The sequence below is a fragment of the Rattus norvegicus genome, chromosome 3, assembly GCF_021556685.1.
Source record: "Rattus norvegicus strain SHRSP/BbbUtx chromosome 3, alternate assembly SHRSP_T2T, whole genome shotgun sequence".
Taxonomy (NCBI): Eukaryota; Metazoa; Chordata; class Mammalia; order Rodentia; family Muridae; genus Rattus; species Rattus norvegicus.
The window spans coordinates 94,166,919-94,174,111 of NC_141536.1; the positions used below are offsets into that span (position 1 = coordinate 94,166,919).

General features: G+C 37.1%; 1 pseudogene; it reads right to left on the reverse strand.

Moving 5' to 3' along the window:
* Positions 1-5,678: 5,678 nt before the first annotated feature.
* LOC147995624 (heterogeneous nuclear ribonucleoprotein H-like) lies at positions 5,679-6,950 on the reverse strand (annotated as a pseudogene).
* Positions 6,951-7,193: the final 243 nt, after the last annotated feature.

A 7,193-nucleotide genomic window follows, 5' to 3' on the forward strand; every position in this document is an offset into this window, starting at 1 on the left:
GAATAAAAGGTGCCTTACTTCGCAGTTCCATTTGAAAAATTCAGACATATGTGTGTTGCTGTGCTAAGGTATCTATATACACATATATTGTATTAATACATTTATATATTTATACATAAAGACATACACATACTCTCTCGGTCACCTATTGCTGTCTGTATCTTTTCTGACTGAACAATTATTCAAACATAGCTTTTATAACCTTTACGTAACGTTGATAATGATGATGAGGATAATAATGTTGCTTTATTTTGCATTCTGTGACATAAAATTTTTGATAAAATGCAGGTGACTATCAGGGTTGATTGAACCCTCATAGTCTCAATATGCCACATTAGGTGCCATAGTTAAAAACTGATGTCCATGAAGTTTAATAAATGTCAGCGTGATGCTACTAATCCAGGTAGCTTTCTTACACGTAAAACTAGAAAAAAACGGGGAAAGGTTGAATAAAGGAAGTAGAAACTTTAGGATTTTTCGGAAAGTCAGTTGGCTGGTGTTTTGCTGGGGCAAACACATGAAGGAATATTTAGCTGAAGTGGACACAGGCGAAAGACTAAGGCAGACTGGTGAATGAACGTTTAGCTGAAGCAGACACAGGAAAGAAGATGTTCTGCTAAAGCAAGCACGTGAAAGGACATGCGGTGAAGGACATTTTGCTAACCATACACATGTATGGATCTGCCTTACATAGTAGAGCGGCATTTGTCCGGAGTCTGTAAAGAGAAATGCACCAAAATTCCTCTGGTGGTGTGCTGCCATTTCTTGCTGCTTCCTCGGACTCAGGCTGATTGGCAGAATGATGTCAGCTCAGACAGACACATGCGCTGAGGCGAGACAGGGGTTGAGACGAGACTAAGGGAAGACAAGTGATGTTTAGAGGGTGTAAATAAGACGCAACAGACAGTGATGGAGGCTGAGGTCGGCTTGCTTATAGAGCTAGCTGTGCAATGCTTATGGGTCTCATGTCTCTGCTGCTGATCTTTGAAAGAGGCACAGCCAAGAACTCCTGGCTCATGGTCACCCCTGCTGACTCAAGCCAAGACTGAGGCCTGGCTGTTGCTAGGAGGTATGTCACCTCTGTTGCTAACCTGACTCTCTCAAACTGGACTGCTGGTATACACATGAAGTGTTTATGAATGGATCGAGATGTACCTATTAACCTGTGAACTGAATTGTGGATTTCCAGACAACACAGACAGGAGTTGTTCTAAAGAACCTTTCTAAACAGGTCTGCTTCCCCATATGCTTTCTTTTCCACTACCTATGGTGGGTGGTGGGCTAAAAGGGAGATTAAAGCATGTAAAAACCATAATTAAAACAGGTTTTGAAAAAATTAAAGTTACAAACAACTATCTTTCACAGAGGACATAAGCTGGCATTGATTGTACCACTCCATACTTGGTGTTACTGGCTACTGCAGCTGTTACAGTGCTAAATATCTACCTTTATTGCACTACAGCCCTTAAATGAAGGGTATTCATCTTCCAGTATTGATTTAAAGCATTTGGCATCCAACAAAAGCTTAGATACGTACAAGATGATAAATTAATTTTTATTTAGTAGTCATTTACAGAGAAGTATCATTTTAGTTTTTGAACTGTTAGAAGTATAACAGTAAATAAAGAATATTTCCTCTTTTCCTGAGACTTACCTTCTAGCAAGTTTACTAAGCATTAAATATATGAAACTGACACTCAGCTAGTGAGAAAAAAGATAGCATAAGTGGTATTGGGAGATACACTTGACACAGGGGAAGGAAAGAGTATAAAACCTTGATTTAAGATATCTGAGAGTTTCTAAGATTCAGAAGGAATCTCAGAAAGCCTATTGTATAATAAACAAAGCATAGATTTGATGGAAAATAATTCAAGTTGGAAGACTGCATAGCAGTAGTAAAATAGCATAGGACAAAATATGTGAGATAACATCACTTGACGTGTCAACATGAATGGAAAAAAATCATAAGGCCCCAATTCTAGATGAAGAGATACAGGCCAAGACAGAGTTAGAAGAGAGGGGGATTCAAGTTGGCACAGGTATAAACCACCTCATTAGTTACTCAGTAGTTCCAGTTTCAAGCAATAATACACACACACACACACACACACACACACTCACACAGACACACACACACAGACACACACACACACACAGAGAAAAATGTAGTCATCAGATTGTACCAGTAAATTGATAAATGTGTGTGTGTGTGTGTGTGTGTGTGTGTGTGTGTGTGTGTGTCCCAGACTACTACACATGTAGAGGTCAAAGGATAAACACGATTCACTGTTCTCATTCTGCTATATGGGTCCTCTGGATAGAACTCTGGATGTTAGAATTTTGGCAAGACCCTTATCTGCCGAATCCTGTAATCAGATCTTCTAAACATACGTTATTTTGGCATGTTTTATAATGTCAAAAATAATTAAAATAATTTGATTTAAATTATACAAAATTAGGATGTGAAAAAGACACAACCAAGCACTGACCACGTTTTATAGGAAGAAAGTGTGTTTATTAATTTAGTTTCATTTGGAAATTAATTAGTTCAACTGGAAAATTTGAACTTCTAGCAGAGGAAGCAATTAATAAATAAAATGTTCCATAATTCCCATATCATAAAATTGAGAAGGAAACAGAGGTATAGTTCCAGCCTGTAGTGATAATATTGGCAAGATATTAGTCATAATTTAGATATAATGGGTAAGTATGCATGTAAGACGTGTAATAACCAGACATGCTTGTCCATCTAGATGAAGTGGGATAATAAGGCTGATAGTGAACCATGCCAAATCCTTGACATTTTCCAGTAGAGAATAAGGGATTATAAAGTGTTCATTTTTTTCAGGGAAGGCATTAGGCCTGAATTCTCACAGACTGAAAAATGTTTAATATAAAAATACACAACTTCAAATACATGCTAGACTGTGTGATCATCTTTTTACATGGGTGTTGTAGACGCAAACTCAGGTCTTACAGTTGTGTGACAAGAACTTTACTGATGAAGGCATATTCCAGCACTGCTATAGTATATTTAAAAAGCACTTTCAAATGAATATTTTACAATCTAAAAGTAAAAGACATGCTACATAGGAAGAGTTGATAGAGGGTAATGGAAACTTCAGTAACCAATAAATAAAATGAGGAGCAATCAACAATGACTATAATAAAAATGCACTTTACAATAATGAGCTACATCATGCACTTTTACAAAATATGTTAAAAATATCACAATTTTGAAGATACAGGAAAATATGAATCCTATATTATTTTCAATATTCAGAATGTTAAAATTATGAATGCATACATTTTTACTTTGTTTAGTGCCTAACATGGTAAATTTAATTATATATACTCTGATGTGACTAAGTTAGGGTAATTGATATATGACCTCACAATCTTGTTGCTGTGCGAACAGTTTATATCTGCCAAAGAATTTTCAAGAACCTAATAAGTTCATATGTATAGTTTCTGCTCTGTACAATAGACCTCTTGAACAAAGATTTCAAGTCTAACTGAATTTTATGATCTTTCATTACTATTTTTTTTGACTTTTCAAACTGATTTCACAGGAGCCAGGAAGCTAGTATTCTATCATCTGCCTCTATGTCATCAACTTCTGTAGATTCCACATGGAACCATGATATTTGTCTTAGTTGTGACTTTTTAACTAGTTCTTCAGGTTTATCCATGATCACCAATGGCAAAACTGTTCTTTTTATGGCAGAGTAGTGTTTCATTTTGTAGTTGTCCTATGGGTTAAGCATTCCTTTGTTGGTGGACACCTAAGTTGACATAAAACTTGGACATGGTGAAGAGTGCTCTTGATAAAAATGAACCCTCATCTTCAGTATTCACTGATGGAGCTCAAGATGGATTTGTCTTTAGGTTTTAAAGAAACTTCAAAACACACTCCAAAGCTTTACCAGGTATAAAAACGTTGGTTTTCTTTAAACCATTCCTATTACTTGAATCCAATTATCTTCTCAAAATGTCTGTTCTAATAGGTGACACCTTATTATAGTCTAAATTATAATCTCTGTTCTTGATTTTCTATTGCTTTGATAAAAGCAAATTGAAGGATAAAAGGGTTTGCTGGCTGTTCAGGTTCCCGATCATCATGAACAGAAACCAGATCAGCAACCTGGAGTCAAGAACTGTAGGAAAGACCATGGAGTAATGTCTACTGTCTTAGTCTCCATTAACTGCTTAACCTGCTTTCTTATGTAATACAGAATCAGCTTCCAGGAGTGGCACTACCCAGAGAAGACTGGTACTTACCAATCTATAGATGATTGGAAATCTCCCTGTAGCTATAGCTACTGGCCAATCTGACGGAGGCAATTTGTGAATTGAGATCCCCTCTTAACAGGTAAATCTAGTTTGTGTTGAGTTGAAAAATAGCACAATTTCTCTGATAATTGGTGTAATTAGAAATTTTTATAGACTCATTTTCTAATTATATATTTTCATGGAGTAATGGCAATCCATGTCTTTATGCATTTTCATATAAGTGCCTTTATTTCTACAATGTTTTATTTTTTCATGTATTTGGCCTATAAGCCATTATTAGATTGTAATTTACAATACTTATTACAATTATTTGCGCATCTTTACAAACTCCCTATTTTATCCATTGCTATGAAAAAGGCCTTCTTGGTTTTAACAATCCCCTTCACTCTGCTTTGATTTTATATACCATACTTTTGAAAGTATATAAAAGTATATTAATCTGAAATACCACCTCTACTTTTTCTTCTAATCATGTTATCACAATGGTCTTACAGTCATGATTATACAGATTTGAAATGAGGTTTTTATGATGTGTTGAATTTCATTTTCCCAGTAGGAATAACTAGTTGCTCCATGATGAATATGAAATTTGGGTGTCTTTGTTAAAGGTATTTTTTGCTGTAATGTGTGTGTTTACTTTTGTTTTTGTTTGGTTGGTTGGTTTTGTCTCTTTTTTTGGTTTAAAAAGAAGATTTATTTGACAAGGTTCATTTAGTGCAGTACACCTAAAAGTAAATCACAGTACAGTGAATGACTTAAATCAAGGCCTCAGAATTTCATACACAAGACCAAAACCCTAAAAAGTAATTGTCTTGTGTCTCAAAATTTCCCCATTAACTTGGAAAAAGGAAAAAGAGCTTTAAACTCACATGCCTTACAGGTCATCAAATGAATTTGGAATTGACAAATATGCCAGATATTTCACTTTTAATTGTAGACACAGCTCCTCGCATGTCTCTTCAACTTGCATCAATAGTGTTCAATGTATGTATGTATGTATATATAAGAGCAACATTTAACATAATTCAACTGCTTTAACCTAAATACACTTTCTGCTTACCTACACCCTACAGTAACAGTTGAAGTTACTCAACTTTGCCCTATCATCCTGGGTGACTGCTCTGTTCAACACTGAACCTTCTTTGAGTGATGCCAATGCTCACTTAAGAGAGCAGGCATAAAACCACAAGGCTGGATTGGAAAAACTGTTAAAATGAAGGGTTTGAAAAGAAATTCTTTTTGACCAAGAGTCAGTGATCAGAATCAATTACATTCCCTGTCCATCACTCATACTAGACATGTTAGACACCATCCAATTCCACTCACGCCCATAGATGCATGGCTTCCCGTACTATAGTAGTTGCTGTTCACTGCTCCTTGACCACTTATGCAATGTTTGATTGAAAATCACTGGAGTTTTCCTGTAAAATTTGGTCGTATCCGCTCACACTGCTCTTTGGCACTCTAGCCACCTCCCTAACCATCACTCAGCTGCTGGCTGGCTGGGCCACCATAACTGGACTGGTTTGGCAAACCCATGCCTCCTAGCATTTGGCTTCCTTAAGCACTGCTGCTTGCTCCTGATGTAGAATTCAAGAAGAGGTCCACATAGCTATGTTGCATATTTGCTTTATCTTTTGAACTAGCTGCAACAGCATATTCATAGGTTGCAAACTCAACATCTGCTTCACCAGTTACTATGCTATCAAGACCAATTTCAAAATGTATTGTCACAGGGTTGAGTGGTGAAAAAAATTATAAATGTCATCCTCAGTAGCTCTGTATGGTAATCCCTGCATGTGTAAACAGTGTCCCATTGTACTCTGGAAAGTAGAAACCACCATCCCCTTTCTGTGGTCAGATATTCCTGAAAAACAATAACTGAGGTCTCTTCCAAATCTATCTGAACCAAATCCATAGCCATCACTATAGTCACTATAATCATCATAGTCTCCATAGCTTCTACCATAAGTACCATGCATCATCTTCTCAAAGCCAGCTCCTCTGCCAATACTGTTATACCCTCTCAGCCCCAGGTCTGTCATAGGGACCTGGCCACTGCATGGCCATAAGTTTTCATGGTGGATCATATTGAGTTCTAACTTCAGCTCAACTGCTCTTAAATATTTCAATATACCCGTCCCCTATTCTTTTTTTGTGGTTCTTTAGAGCCTTTTCAGCTATTTCCTGTGAAGCAAACTGCATGAAGGCCTCCCCGTACTCCTCCTCTGGAAGTCCACCAGCAATGTTATCCCATTTGGTATGATTTCCAGTTCTGAGAAGAACTGAATAATTTCTTCCTTGCTACCTCCAGAAGCCATACAAAGCCATCATCGGGCCGTGTCAGGACAATTGGCACCAGTATGCTTTAACACCCATTCCATTCCCATGCTGTTTGACTTGAATACTTCAACATATCTGTGTCACATAGTTTCTCTTTTTTCAAGGCCAATTAGACTTCATCTTCTGATTCAAGTTCAACAAATGTCTCGTCACTTGGTCTGCCTTCTCTGGTAGAGAGGAAATGAATACTTTGAGCTCCGTTTTGAATTTTGTAGTCAGAAAAAATAATGCTGCATTTTGTCTTTGAAGCAGGACCAGGGCAAGCCCAGTACCTTCCCCATGAAGCCCTCTCCCCCTTCTGCTTCCAGCGTCATCGTTCCTTCGCCGGTCCTGGCGTCGAAACAGACTGCAGGGCTCCTCACAAAGTCTCAGTGTGGCTGAACAGAAAAATATACTTTTGGGTCTTTTAAGCTGTAACATTGACCTGTGACTATTTTTATGATCAACCCATACTGTATTGGTTACTAAAGCTTCAAAATATTTTAAACTTGGATAACATAGTTCATACTTTGTTCATTTTACTTAAGATAACATATACTCTACAAGATTAGGCACAT